The following is a 15,179-nucleotide window of genomic DNA, read 5'->3' as shown; positions in this document are numbered from 1 at the left end:
TCTGTCCCCCAAACTATCTGGGACAATTTCTCCCCCAAGCAACACACTAGCCAACCCCAGTGACTGCCCACTAGTGGGGGGACTGTGCCCATTTGGGACACTTGGCAACTCCTTGAAGGGCCCTTCTTGTTGGCATTCAGATAACTTAGGGGGTGCCTTCCCCGAAGACCTACTGTCAGTGAACCATCTCTTCTTCTTCTCAGTAGGGGGATGGGAGTCTAGACCCAAAAAATTATAGGGCTGCTTTAGATAACTTAAGGCTTTTGTTTTTTGTCTCCCCCTCTACTTCTTCTGGTGAGGACTCTGCCCACCCTTGTGGTGATCCCCCCCCCCAGATACTTTCTTGTGGACCCTGGTACTGAACCCAGTGATCTGCCTGCTTGGCAAGCTCCCTGGGGTCAGAGAACTTACTGTAAATCAAGTGTGGGGTCAGATCTTGAAATCAAAGACAGAACATTTGCTCTGTTGCAATAAAGTTATAAAGCCCCTGATAATCCTTGATTGCCCTTAACCCAACCATCCAGCGCCTTGAAAAAGAATCAACACAATCCACAACCTTTGTTGTGATAGCTTCTGAATTCCCTGAACTTCCACCATACTTCTCTGGGGTCAAACCATAATATCTGATCAGGGCTTCTTTCATGGGGGGATAACTCATCCTGTCACCCACATCTAGGGCCAGTATGTTGTCCCTCCTCTCACTGGGGATAGCCTCACAGACTTTCCCCCCAATTCCTCCAGGGGTCTTGTGCATCTGCAGGGCAATTTCATAAGCCTCAAACCATCTTTTTATATAATCTCCAAACACAAAATCAGGCACAGGACCCTTGGGAATGTTGTTCCCCTTGTCTCCAGAGGGCACTGGGGCAATGTTGCCACCATCACTGCTTTACTCTGCCTGCCTGGCTTTGAGGTCCAGCTCTTTCAGACTCAGTTCATGAGCCAACGTTACTATTTTCTCTGCTATTGCCAATTTCTTCCTTTCTGTTTCCATGGCTAGCTTCTTCTTTTCCACTGTAAACATCCATCTCCAGCTTTTACTCCCTTTCTGCCTTCCTCCACGTCAGGTCCTCTGTTGGATAGGTTGCAGCAGGACACACTGCCCCCTGCCTGGGAGGGTACTTCTTTCCTTGGGAGTAGGTTGCTTTCCCCCTCCATAGGTTGCACTACCAGACTCTCCTGTAGGCCTGACTTTGATTCAGCCTCAGACTCCTCCTCCTCCATCTCCTCCTGGTCATTTGTTGTGCCTGGCAATTGACAGGCCTCTGCTCATGCTGTCAAAGCTTTTTGGATCTCCACTTCCTTGATTCCTTTCTTAGCGGGCAATGCCCTCTCCTGACAAAACTCCTTCAACTCAGCCACAGAGTAACCCTCGAGGTTGGCAAGCTCAAATTTCATCCTTGCAGGTGAGGTCCCAGGCACAAACAGTCAGGCAGGGTAAGAATGAATTTTGAAAACAAACAAAAGGCCAATCATGGAGAATTTCAATTCAAATTGGTCTTGTGTGGCTTGGTAGTGTACACTAAGTTACTGTATGGCACTGCACAAACACAATTCCTTTCCTCACTGCAGATTACCAATGTTAGCAATTGGGTTTCTGGTTGGCAGAGGTATGCACCCTCTCCAGGCAAGAACCACAGTCCTAGTCAGTCAGTCAGTAACAAACACACCCCAGGTTAACCTGTGCTCACCCTCTGGTAGACTGGCACAGAGCAGTCTGCCTTAATGTAAGAGGCAATGTGTTAAATATTTGTGAAACACTTCAAACAGTAAAACTGTGAAAACACCACACAAAAAGATACCACACATGGTGAGAAGAATAGAGCTTAATTTATTAAATAAAACAAGACCCAAAACAGTAAAAATCCAATAAATAGAGCTAGAGTTATGAATTTTTAAAGAATAAACAGTGAAATCGAGTTTAGAAATACGAAGCGCAAACTGAGGGTTTCTGGTCGTGAAAGACCAGGACAAACTCATCATTTCAGGCCGATCAAGATGGAGCTCTTTCCAGCTATGGGCCAAAGTGAGGCCTGCTCAACAAAAAGTACCTTAATCCTTGTTGCGTCAAAGTTGAGGGAGCAGACTGAAGCGATGTGTCTGTGTTGATCCCCGCAGTGGAAGCAATGCATCAAAGCTTTCTAAGCAGTGGGGAATATGCATCGATTTTCTCCATGCAACACTGGCAATGAGTTGGGTGCGAATTGCAGCCATTCCGAAGGTGATGTGCCAAGGTCGATCTGCACTGGAGAGGCGACGCGTTGACTCCAATCTGCGCAATGGGAGCCGATGCACCTGTTCCAATCCTTGCAACAAGGGCGATGCTCTGGTTTCGATCTGTACAGCGGCAGTGATGCATTGATTTGACTGGAGCAGCACTTTATACCGACTTCCAAGGACCCAGGGCTGGATTGGCACCAGTTGACAGGACAAGATTCACAATTGGTAGAGTCCAGGTACTGTAGCAGGAGAGTTAAAAGTATTTTGTGTCCCTGAGACTTCAGAAAACAGGAAGCACACCAGCAAAACCTTGGAGTTACTTTGATTCTGGATTGAAGAGCTGCAAGTCCAGTCCTTCTCACTCCCAAGCAAGGAGGGCAGCAGGTACCAGGTCAGCACAGCAGAGCAGGAGTCCAGCAGAGTGGCAGTCCTTTCAGCACAGCAGTCTTTGTTCCTGGCAGAGTATCCAGAGGTCCAGACATGTACTGAATTGCCGGAGTCTAAGGTCCAGTGCTTATACCCAGTTGTGCCTTTGAAGTGGGGGAGGCTTCAATGAGAGGCCTTTTGTAGTGCACAGAGTCCCTGCCTTTCCTTACCTGGCTCCAGACTCACTACAGAGCAGTATGCAGCCCTTTGTGTGGGAACAGGCCACAGCCATCAGGCGTAAGTGTCAGTATCTCCCTCCCATCCTGCCCAGGATGAGCCATCAGGATGTGGATGGCCCATCAGTCACATCTAAGGTCCATTTGTGTGAACATGTCTAGAAGGAATGCACAAAGTCCAGCTGTCACCAACCCTAGACGTGTACTCAGAGACAGACAGGAGACACCAAAAGGCTAACATAAGAAAATGCCAAGTTTCTAAAAATGGCGTTTTCAGAATTACAATTTACACTCTGACTTCACCATAAATTGTGATTTTAAATTGTGATTCCAGAAATACCAGACAAGGGAGTCCCACCCCTTCCCAAATTGAAAATTACACTTATAAAATTGAATAAGGTAACTTCATAGTTATCATATGGTAGAGATAGGATTTGCAGTAGTGAAAAAGGAATTTAAGAGTTTTTCACTACTAGGAGATGTAAAACCTAACAAGACATGTTCTCCTTTTAAAATACACTTCACACTGCTCTTGGGCTGTCCAGAGCCCACCTTAGGGGTGACTTACATGTTTTAGAAAGGAAGGTTTGGGCCTGGCAAGAGGGTTAACTTATTACATGAGAGTACACCGTTCCACAAAAGATAATAGATTCCACTAGGCACTCCTATGTCTAGAAGCAAATACTCTCACATATACAATGGATGTCATGCTTCATCATAGAGATTGCTCCTCGTCAGACTGTCACTGCAATGTCTGACGGACCCACTGCAAGGGGGCACTTTGTCAGAGGTCTTTATTGATAGTCTGTGCCGTGGTTTAAAGAATGAAGGGATGAATTCAAACCCACATGTCCGAAAAGGGCAGGAGACAGAAAAGGGATACAATTGGGACTGGTGTGGTATATTATCGCACGCCAAGTCCAGCCCCGAGACCTACCCCGAGGACACATCCCATGATACCAGTCCCACGACACGCTTGTTCCCATGGAGCCTCGTCCTTATCTGAGGATGCCTCTCTTTTACACCATCCATTTAACTTACAATTTGGTTGTGAGTAAGTGACTCACTCCTTTGCATACACAGTTTTAGACACACTGAGGTCCTTCTAAATAGTTCAGGAGAAGTGTTTCTTTGTTATTTGGTCCAGATGAAGCACCACCTTATCCGTATGGACTCTCTTGGCGCGAAACATGTTGACCCATTATGATGGTTGAAGGTAGTTTTCTCCTCTCATCTTTGTTCTGCTGGTAGAGTGGCTGAGCATCATCTCTTTTTCACTCCCTAGCATTTTTTTAACCTTGACCAAGACCCTTCGCTGATCAATAAATTGTTGGTTTTTGGAGGGTTCTTGATCCAATAAAAAACAGTTTTCTGACACTCAAGATTTAAAACAACCTTGATGGTCTGGCATTTTAAAAATAAACTTACTATGTGGAAAGTATCATAGAAAGGCTTCTGGTTTGGTCATGAAAAAAGAGATTAAATCATTCTTCTGAGGGACCTGATGACTGAGTTACAAGAACAATATTATTAAAAGGTATGCATTAAGAAGAATATATTGGATTACTCTTTGCCACTGATAATTATTTATTACAGAAATACCATAGTTCAGTTGTTAACCTAAAAACCTTAATGAACTGGAATCATGAAGTAGTGACTCAAAATGCAGACAGTTTAACTCTAGCATATAGCTTTCAGAAACACGTCCAAAAGAGTTAATAAATAATGTACAATAAGTGTATTCTTTCATTCAGTTCTGTTCTCTTGATACTGAGCAATCGAGAGCCATTTGTTTAGACAACTCTCGGTATATTCTGTACTGATGAATGAAGAAAATGGCTCAAGCGTAAAGGTGAAGCTGTGAAATGCTCTGTACTATTTATCAGAGGGCACTTCCAGTAAGGAGCACTATCGTCACAATTGCAAAATCTGAAGAAGAAAATTATAATTCAAACACTTAACTGCACCGTAGAAACTTGCTCTTTTTTAACATTAGCATAGCTTCCCTAAATCATTTTCGTTCAAGCAAACAGTTAGAAAAAATTTAATTTCTTCTCTCCACATTTCACATAAAAAGGCATTTCGGAAAGAAAATCCTTTACCTCCTTTAAAACAGTCTCTTTACTTGAAGAACATTTGTGTAAATTGAACACTTTCCTGTTGTATAAATGGCATCAGGCCTTAAATAGATTGAGTTCCATAGAAAGCTAATGCCGCATTTAAACATATGCAGCTGCAGCAAACCATTGCCTTGTAAAAGCACACACTGCATCCAAGTAAATTTACCGAAGCCATGCTAATAGAGACAGAAAACCTCATCCAGTCAGATTGCTTCAAAACAAAGTTGTTGCCTTCTATGATGCCCATGCGTGCGATGTCCCACTCTGTTATTTCAAGGCTTTACGTGAATCTATTTTATTGTAGTATACATTTTAAATGCTGTAGATGCAGATATCAAGACTATATCAGCAACCATAAATGAACAAAATGCAGAAACCATAAATGCAGGCAAAGTAGTACATTGTAAAATTATGTACGTCTATCACTAGCTAAAAAACTCAACAGCCACAAATGTCTGCTATTCTATAAGGGTTCAGTCTTTAGATGTTGTCGTCAGGTACCTGAATTTTAGTTGTTTACTAGTCTTCAGCCTGTCTCCAAGACAAGGCTCAGTTGTGTCTCTGAGACCATGACCATTGTGAAATAGTGCAGAAACTCGAGAGATGCTCTGCTCATCCTGGAATCGGAAGCTCCTCAGAAGAGGAATGTGAACTGCCATTTCTTATCACTCATGCCATTAATTCTGGGGGGAAAATCAATAATTTGATTCATGAAGCAAGGTGGGAAGAAACGGATGTGAATGCACTTATATAAATCTGCTATACTTTCCTCTAAACACAAAACATCCAAGAGAATACCTGAGTAAATGAACTTTGGTTATACTATCAGAATAAATAATAAATGCTTCGCACAATGCTACAGGATAATAAACCTAAAGGCATGAGCTAGTCAGTGATTATAAACGAAAAGTAGCATATTTGACCTGAGGCTACAATGAGGAAGTGATCAAATGCAAATCAAAAGGGGCTCCTCTAACTGGAATGTGGGCAAAAGCATGAGACCTACACTGTTTACTTAATTGGCTTCCAATGCCAAATAGAATCAATTCCAGGTTATGTTTCCACACCTGCAAAGAAATCACCATAACAATCCCTATACCTGCCAGAGAGGCTCTCCATCTCAAGTTCAACAGAGACCACGGATGCCAGAACTCCTTGCAATCTGGGATAATGAAATGCAGGACCTCCTCTCCCTGATGAGCACGCCTTGACGACAGGGGCACCTTCACTGCCAAGACTGCATTGCAACGTGGCATTAGCAAAAATCACAATTATATCCTTCAGAGAAGATTTGAAAAAGGATTCTGATTCCTCTTTAAATAATTACACTTCGCCTTGGAAGCTTTAAGTCAGACATCATAAGGTTCTACAATTTCGCACAGTTGCCCATCCTTATGTCACCATATCTTCATGTGCTTTATTTCCCTTGTTTTCAATTGATTTACCTCTGTATTTTATTAATGTGTCAATCAATTATCTATAAAGAACTCACACTCTACTGCTGCAGGAGAGCTACATAAACAGTTTTAATTAATAATAAATAAAATAAAGAGGAAAGTTAATGAGATAGGGTCATAGTCTCTAGAAAATATGAAAACAAGAAACGAAAAAATAAGAACACTGGGCCCATTATTTCTGAAAGTCACAATTGTACTCCTCACAGATTCCTCCTTCGAATTTGTAACGATTTACAACTTTGTTGAGGTTCTGAAAAAAAGTAATCGAAATTCATAAACATCGCAGATTCATGTGTGTGTGTTTAACTCTAAATTGGTACTTTGTCACCAGTTGATAATGGTTATTTGTGCAATCCAAATGTATTTTGTATTGTCCTACTGAGTGAATTTTGTATTACTACACCATCTGTAAATATTTGGATGTTTGTCGATCTCTCTCTCATAAGCCATTTACGTATTTACTTAAACATTTTTATAGTAGCTTTAAGTGAGAAAAGAATGTTAGAAAAATACATTAAGAATGATAATTCATACCAACACATTGTGGATGTTTACCATATTTCCCATGATCACTGTCACGCCGTGAGAACACACATGTTCGGACCCCTCACACTAAACATACAAAGGTGGAAAATCAATTGCATTCATGTATTGTGTACTCGCCTAAGTGCAATTTACATTCCGAATATTCTACTGATCCAGTTTCTGTGAAATACGACTGCCATCTATGAAGGGCAATTCTTTGAATGCCTTAATGAGATTTGCAAAACTTGCCTGTCTACTTCTGAAATAAATCAAATATACTTACTTTCGAAATAAATGAAGACTGCCAAAGGAGTGGTCATAATGTTTGATAAGCTGACTACCAAATGGATGAGGTAGGGCTGGTCCATCAAACCTAGAGATTGCTGCTAGGCTGCTCCAGTATTTATTCCTCCAAACCTGTTCTCACTTTTGTTTAGTCCAAAATCAGTTCTCCCCACAGCAGGTCCATCATCTGACGCATCTAAACGAATATTCTACACATGCTGGCAATTTGTTCGAAGCAAGAGGGGGAGCGTTGGTGTATTTTTCCTGAACAAGACAGGCCGTTTACACGGCAGTATCTATGTTGGCCCAAGACAGAAAAAAGGCAAGCAGACATTGCATTTTTTTAAAAGTGGTTGGTTTGTACAATGTTTTTCATAGCACAAAAGCTGACCGCTTCTATGCTGCCTGGAAAACCAGATGTCCTATCCATTAAGTGGAACAGGGGATCTAAGAGTTAGATGGATGAGACAATCAGCAATTTTTTGGGAGAAAATCTATTAATACTCACTTTAATTAAGCTTTCAGTATGTGACACATTGCAAGACAACAAGCTTCCACTATTGTTCATGAGTTCTTGCACTTCATGGACAGTTGTCATGAGTGCATACATCACCTGATCAGACATAGATGACTACACAGATGTTTAGGAGAGTGAGTTAATTTTAAGCCTGGCAGCTTAGATGCCAAACCTCCATTATGGCAGTTCCTCTGCTCTAGCAACAGTGGCTAGGCTACCAAACTTAAAGATGCCAACTTTGGTGACGGACATTCTCACCATGGGACTACTGCCACATACATAGTCAAAGATGCTCTGAAGAGAAAAAGAGGGCAACAGGTTCTCCATACAACAGTAAAACTGCTGTTATTTATGTGAGTCCTGCACACGGTCCCTTAAAGTAAGGATCAATTTTCAGGACCAACATAACAAATGTACCTGACGTGCTAGACGTTTTCTAGTAGTATTGGAGACTATTTTTAAAGTATTTTTCGCTGGGTCACCATGTTTCTTGCAGGTATTGATAGATGACCCATGACATCCAGTTCCCCCAACTTTGGATAAGTACCACCCCTCGAGCAAAAGATCTGTGCATCAGAAGCTTGGACAATGGTGAGTCACAGGCAGGATATCTAATTGCTGTTTTAACACGGTACAAGGGGGATGGGAGGGGAGTTTAAGCCTAAGATAAGGAAAGAAAGCTGAAGCTGGCACCCCGGTAAGAAAGACAAGGATCATGACTTCCTTGTCATTAGAGGAGCTGCCCTGGATATAAGGAACACCAAAGTTGACTTCAGAATTTAGGGTAATTTAAGGAGACAGTCTAACTAGTAGGTGACATGGATATGTAAACTGGATGACCTGGAGGCAATCTGAGGACATCACAAAATGGTTAATAACGTGTTGGTGACACTGAAAGACTCCACCCATCAATGAGTCTGTAATGCCCCCTTGTTCTGCACCTTTAGAAAACGTTGAAACGAATCACTATTTCAGTGGCTCACTAGCTTAGCGCCCCCTCCCCCGTTTCATTCAGATACCTTTCAGTTGAGCACTTCAGACACTGCTCCTATCCATTCTCATCCTCAGCCCATTCAAGAGTAACAAATTATCGGGCATTCTCAGTAGTTACTGAAGCATGTCATAACAAAGCCCTATTCAGAGAAGATAATGACTGGTTTAATGTCTTAGCTGCAAAATATAACCCCGTCTGAACATCAATACATTTTCCAGTTGAGATAACAGGTTAACTGTCTTAAGTACCATCTCAAAAGGATCAAGCTTCATAGACGATAATTTTAAATTAACCCATAGCCTACTGAGCTGCAATAGCACAAAATTATGCTGATGAATATCAATGTCTAGGAATCCTAAACCTCCTTTATTGACCGTAACCAATTCTTCCTGGAATCAGAGCGTATTTTTTTTCTTCTTGCAGAAGTACTCTGAAAAATGGTTTACGTTTTAAAAAGAGCCCTTTATCAAATCTGACTATTAATCTGTGAAACATATACCATTATCCTTGACGCAGCATTTACTAAAATTATATTAATTTTAGTCTTCAACGTTAGACACCCATAAACCTAAAGTTCTACAGGTGTCAAAATACAACTTTCAAATTATCAGTCAATGTATTTAAATTCTATAAGGCAATTTTTAGCAAAAACATGGTGGCTAAATCATGAAGTAGCCAATTGACTTTGGCAATGTCAGGCTGATAGGCGTAACATTATCTCTGCGCACATTACACAATATAAGCATCAACTGAGCCTTATCTCTGTTAACAAAGTTCTCTGCAAAAGATGTGAGCATTTAAGATTTATTACGGCCAGAAGAATATCATTGGTCAACGGTAAAATGGTCATCTCGATCTTCCCTGACCTAACACGTTCAATTAGTGCATTAGCTGCTGCAATAAAGTGAAAGGTTCCAAAGATAAATTAAACAGAATAGTAGTGACTGTGCACCCCGCTTTGGTGCCCTACTGAATGTTAACTTGACACTAAACTCTCTCACGGATGCACACTCTTGAATGTGAATCTTTATGATTTGATCTTATAATAGTCACACATTTGCTATCAAAGCCCAGCTTCAGAATGACCAGAAGTAAATATTTCCATGTCACGTTATCAAAAGGCTCTCTTGGCACCCAAAGCAAGGATGTCTGCAAGCAGGTAATTATTTACTTTAAGTAGAAGGTAGTTTCAGCAGGATTATTTGGGTGAGTTTAGATGCATTGCATATACGTTAGGCAAGTGATTCTGAAGGATGATCTAGAGGTCTAGGTGATGCCAATGTATGGATGTTAACAAACAGATGATTTGGTCAAAGCAGAGGGAGCCAGATGTCAGGCGAAATGAGGCATGATGGACAGATTTCAGAATGGAAAGCCTGTCTCAGCTCCTCAAGATAGTGGGAATACCTCTGTGATAAACAACTCAAAGCCAAAAGCGTTTTCTGAACTGTGATGGATCCTGAACCTGTTCTAAATTGAAAAATATGTGGGGCTACAAAGGCAAAAGAGGCACATATGACAACTTCCACTTCACTCTCATACAAAGGATGAATGTACATTAATACTCCTGCAAGCTTCTAAAGCTTTATAAGTTGGAAGACAGCATGGGCAAAGAAAATACATTTTAGTTGATAGATGCAGATTAACCCCATTCAGTTGTACAGCCTATCTATTTTTCCAGTGTAAACACAAAAAAGTGTGTTTTTTGATAAGAAGCCTTGTATCATACAGTATACCTACTCCTCTACCAATAAACGCTCAGCACAAGTGAGCAAGTCTTTGACAATGATTACAAATCCATCGGGCCCTGGACTGGCCTAGAAAATATGCTAAGAAGTGGAGACATTTCTAGGGGCAGCAAATCCCCAGAACAAATCATCAATCAGAGAGTCAAGATCAGCAGTCCCCCAAACAACAATAGCCAGATGATACTTCACGGCACCACACCTCAAAATAGTAACATGTGCTGGAAATAAGCATATTTTGTGTGGTGTATCACAGGATTTTTGCCTTGACTGTTTTTGCTGGCAATAGAACTCTGTGACTTTTACCTCTGCTAACTGATGTTTAAGTGCTTGTGCTGCCCCTTCCAATATGATTGTTAAATTTGACAAGTGAGTGGCAGCAGTCATTGTACCATCCACTACAGTGACAGTAAACATGTCTCCAGGCCTACTGTGTGTAGCCTGGCTGTGCAGTCTTAATCTGCAAATTCAGCCTGTAAAAATAATCCACTTTGACAGGCCTAAACCTTCCTTTTAAATATTGATAGGTCACCCCTATGTAGGCCTTACTGCTCATAAGGCAGGGTACACAATATTTAAAAGTAGGACATGTTAAACTTTAATGTTAAACATGTCTTTACAGAGAAAAGTCCCCATAAGCTATTTTCATTGTAGCAGGGTTAGCTGATCCATACGAAAGCACTGGGATACAATATTACATTCAATAATGTTATCTCCAGCTAGGAAGCAGCTTCAGAGTTTATTCTGGGATGTTTATTACCAGCCCAATTCACTAATGAAGTATGATTTCTGATAAATATTTTGTAAAAGATACTTTCACAGATTTACCTTTTCCCTGCCTAGAGCCTTGGAATGCCTATTTGCATGAGTCCAGCTGTTACCCAGGAGCTGCAGAGACCCCTTGGTGAGGTGTGAACTTGCTCTTGAGCTGAAACAAAAGCCTTGAGCATGGGCAGGTGTTATGTTCCTGGGGCACAGTTACCATCTGAGCTGTGCTCAGGAACTTGATTATCTTCAAAGAGACTTATCTGGTTCACAGGAAAATATTAGCTGACACCTGGGAGGCATTTCTGTTTGTTCCCCCAACCAGGCAAGCTTCACTCACAGTGGGAGAGGAGCTCTCCCACAGATGTATCTAGAGTGACCAGAGTGGACAGCTTGCTTATTTACCTGGTCACATCTCTGGAGTGGGCACACAGGCTCTACACAAGGAGAGAAGGGTTTTGCCATATTGTATTTAGGCAGAGAGAGGCACTGTGGGATTGTTTCCAGTAGGCCACACAGGAAGTGCTGCAAAAGTTGATAGGGTTGTCCCTAGGAACTTTTACCCCATTAGTTAGGGAGGGGCCAGGAGTTACCCCCACCAATAGGCTGATGCTAGGTATACATGTGGCACCCACAGTACCTTCCCCAGAACACTATCTGGACCTGTGTAAGAACAGAAGAGGGTTGAACCCACTGTCTGTTACCTGAAAAGAGCCTAGAAGACTATACCTCCTCTCCCCCTTGTACCCAGGACAACAAAATGGACAAGGGTCATAAGGTGACCTCAAGCTACAGGGACACAACAAGCCGCAAGAAGGCTTTTCTACAACTATCTAGCTGATGGGACCTAACAAGACTTTCCCTGGACCCTGCTTCTGGCCTCTGCTGGAGTGAGTGTTGATCCCCTAGTACTGTCTCCAAAGTCTTGGAACTTTGGCTAGTGTCAATAAGTATACTACTAACTTTTCTTGAAAACTGTGACTTTATCATTCAATTAATCAATCAAGTGGATTAAATAACATGACTTATCACCTAAGAGTGTATCCAGACACTTGAGGGTCATGATGGTTAAGGTGACTCAGTCGAACAGCCAGGTCTTGAATGCTCTCTAGAGTTGCTGTTGAGGTCTGTAACTGTAGAGAGATGATGTTTCAGGATTTTTCTGCAAGGTAGAAGGAGCATCCTCTACTGTTGCTTCGGTGGATGCGGGTGAGTGAGAGGGAGGCAGAGCATATTTGTCTGGTAGAGTGGTGAAAGTTCAGGTGATGGTTGATGTAGGCTGGTCCTTGGTTGTGCAGTGCTTTGTTGGCGTGGATCATCAGCTTGATTTTTCATCTCTTCTGTATGAGGAGCCAGTGATGATTTCTGGGGTGAGGAGTAATGTGGGTCCATCTGGGGAGGATGAGGAGGAGTCTGCAGCAGCTGGTGATTAGGGCCTTAGTTGACAGTATGTCTTGTGTTCAGGGTAGCCATTTGAAGACTTTTCATAACATACAAAGTGTGCAAAAACAGGCAGAGGTGACTGAATTGATCTGGGACTTCATGGTCAGTTTGTTGTCCAGGATTATGCTGAGATTTCTAGAGTGCTATAACACAACGAGTGTGGGGGATATTAAGGACAGGTCTCTCTGGCCTGTTCCAAAGGTGAGTAAGTCACCAGTTAGGCGGTCTATTTCGTAGACATGGAAAACAGTAGTGACATTTGAGTGTTAAGGGGCGAATGGGGGAGTTCCCTTTACGGACTAAGTGATCTCACACACATAATAGTGTCATGCTTCATCATTTGACCACCTAGCCTCACCCAAGTAATATGATACCACCTTGGCGGACTCAACCTTGTTGAAAAATGAACTCTGAGGGAGTGCTGAAATTGCATCTTTCTGGATAAAATGAGGATCCAGTTGAAGGGAAAATATATACTAAAATTACCTCACAAATCACCTATATAATATAATACTGGCATCTCTTATGTTCACCTAGAGGGTTCCACGTCCCAGCTGCTTGCTACACCCAGGTATACAGCACAGAAACTGTAAAAAAGTGAAAGCAAAAACACAGGAAAATCCCAAACCATTTTAGAAAAATAGAGTAAAGTTTAATAAATAAAATGATTCCAGAACAAAACATTTCCAATCAATACACCCAGGGATATGCTGCTTCACAAGTTTAAGTCAGTATAGCACCTAAAAGAAAAAAGTGCCACTTGCAGTGATCTGGTCATGCTAGACCAAGGGAAAGTTACAATTTCAGGCAGACCGCTTTGAAGCATGGACTGAATACAGGGACCGGGGTAGTCCAGCTAAAATAGTTAGCTTCTCAAAAACTGGTGTGAAGAGTTCTGTTTGCAGTGGAGGAGTCTGCAAGGAGCAGGGAGAGTGTTGCAGATGCTCATTACTTGTGCATGAGAAGCTGGCCTGACAACATGGACAGACGTTGCTGTAACACAAGGATCCAGTTGGGCTTTGCAGACGATTGTTGCTGGAGCTTAGCATTTGAGGTCACAGCAGGCTTTTGTTGCTATAGTGTCAAGTGCAGATCAGGTGCTGCCAGTTGTCGCTGGTAGTCACTGAACCAGTTCACCTGATCTTTGTATTGGTGGTCATCACAGGTGGCAGAGTCTCTACACGAACAGCCCCATTCGCAGTCATGAAGAGCCCAATCCTACAGGATTTCACCTTTTCTTCACAGGAGGAGCACAACTGATGCCAGCCAAGGGTCCAGTAACTGGGTAAGTACTTCTTAAGGATCCGGAACTAACCCCAGTATAGGCCAGCTTCGCTCAGGCAGGTCAAAACGCAGGTTAAGGCAGGTCCAGTGCAGCATGACAGCTGGACAGTTGCAGGGAGGACTATGGAGCTTGTTGTGTTCATGTACCTCAGGCAGGAAGCCAGCCAACTGATCCTTGGAGTCACTCAGGTTAGCATAGGATGAAGGGAGCAGGTCCAGTCTTCCTTCCCAGACTACAGGATAGTCCCCAAGCAGCAGGGCAGTCCTCTGGTAGCTGCATGGTAGTCATCAGGGGCAGTTCTCCTTCTCCTGTAGTGCCCACAGGTCCGGGGGTGTACTGAAGAGTGGCTCTGGAGTGCCAATATATATTCTTCGCAATTGATAAGCCCACATTTGTCTTTTTACTGGTAACCAAGAACCCCATTGTTTGTTTTAACAACTTTATTTTTCAATTTTGCAGCAAAGAAAATAAACATATTACCCAAACATAAACAATACGTGTTCCCACCAGGAGCAAGCATTACAGAGCTCCAAAAAAGAGAAAAAGAGAAGCCATAAAACAATAATATCGCAAAGGAAGCATGTGGTGATCCCTAGGCAAATCGCCTCCCTAAAGGGGGGAAACAGAAAACACCGACAGACACACATTAAGACCATTTCCATCCTGTCTTGACCCACAAGACCTTCAATGGCTACCAAGCATTGTAGGCACACATGTACCTGACCCATAGAGCTATCCTTTATAAAGGTCAAAAAGGGAGGGTCCATGTTTTATCAAAATTAAACTTCACATCTCTCACAGTTGCAGTCACGCTCTCCATAGCGTAAATATCCGGGATCTATGCCCACCACAGTTTCATAGTAGGGAGTTCAAAGCCCTTCCAATGAAAGGCAATCACCAAGTGTGTGCCACCCGAAGGGGGATTAAGTGAGTAAAGTCCCTCTTCATCCGGGGCTCCCAAGAGTGCCTGTAGAGGGTGAGGGTGAGGGTGAGCGTGATCTGGAGAATTTCGGAAGTTTGACGAAACACATGTTTCCAAAAGTCAGAGACTACCGTACATTCCCACCACATGTGACAAAATATGCCACGAGACCCAATCCCCCTCAAGCAATTATCATCTGATCCCATCATGTGAGACAGTTGGACCCTGGTCTAAGGTGCACCATCAGCATAGAGATCTTGAAGAATGAGATCAGTCCCCTTTTCCCACCTGTGGAATTG

The sequence above is a fragment of the Pleurodeles waltl genome, chromosome 6, assembly GCF_031143425.1.
Source record: "Pleurodeles waltl isolate 20211129_DDA chromosome 6, aPleWal1.hap1.20221129, whole genome shotgun sequence".
Classification (NCBI taxonomy): domain Eukaryota; kingdom Metazoa; phylum Chordata; class Amphibia; order Caudata; family Salamandridae; genus Pleurodeles; species Pleurodeles waltl.
The sequence above is the reverse complement of the archived record's forward strand: the minus strand, read 5'-3'. Positions refer to the sequence as shown.